At 32.9% G+C, this 890-nt stretch overlaps 1 protein-coding gene across 2 annotated transcripts in view; it reads right to left on the bottom strand.

Moving 5' to 3' along the window:
* The window catches only part of LOC117122723, a 10026-nt gene that overhangs the window by 6774 nt on the left and 2362 nt on the right, over nucleotides 1-890 (bottom strand). The window lies entirely within an intron of this gene.

Below are 890 nucleotides of genomic sequence, written 5' to 3'. Positions count from 1 at the left end.
ATTGGCGAGAATGTAAAAATAAGATAAGAACTTCAAATTCTAAACAGAGGGACTCGGCCCACGTGGGTTCATCTTTGGCATGAACATTATTGAGGATGAAATAATTTTAAGTTTAATGTACTCAACCGTTTTATGCGGCGTCAAAAATGTTGATGTAGTTACAATGCTGTTCTTACTTTGTTAATCAATCAATGATAAGAGAACCTTATCTATCTAAATTTTCATTAGAAATTAAGAAAATTAAATTAAATGATTTAGAATGGATGTACAACTACTGCATAATGTTGTTTATTCTTAAGAAAGGATTTCTTTGAAATGCAGACATCAATTCCTATACTTGTTCCTAGCAACTTTCCATTAAAGTATTACTAACACCACCACTAATATTATCAAAATTTACAAAAACAAACACACACAAATCACCATCTCACGATGTGCATTGGCTATTATTTTTATGTTTTCAGCCCTATAACAAAATGTATTAAAGAAAAAATAGCATTAACATCACTGCAGGTCTCCCTTAAAGACCCTAGACCCCTTCTAATCAAAGAAAACTTTTCTGAGGTCCCAAATTAACAAATGTCCTGTATCTTTATTATTCTAATTAGAGACTAATGCTGCTAAAGACCACAGAAACCCCGGTCCCAAAAGTGATCTTTAATTAGAGGGAGACCTATAATTGTTTTATAGTGGTCTTTAATTGGAGGGAAATGTTCATTTGGGTCCACCAAAACCGTGGTCGTTGGTCTCTAAATAGAGGGCGTCATTAAGTGGGGCAATAGCTAATGTTAAAAGATAGGAATTCAAATGGGACCACAAAAAACGTTCTTCAAGTGGAGGTGGTCGTTAATTGTAGGGGTCTATAAAATATATATTATATATATATATAT

Source organism: Anneissia japonica, unplaced genomic scaffold (genome assembly GCF_011630105.1).
Source record: "Anneissia japonica isolate Jap-2015-1 unplaced genomic scaffold, ASM1163010v1 scaffold287978_len313048_cov192, whole genome shotgun sequence".
Classification (NCBI taxonomy): domain Eukaryota; kingdom Metazoa; phylum Echinodermata; class Crinoidea; order Comatulida; family Comatulidae; genus Anneissia; species Anneissia japonica.
This window is presented reverse-complemented; position numbering and strand designations above follow the sequence as displayed.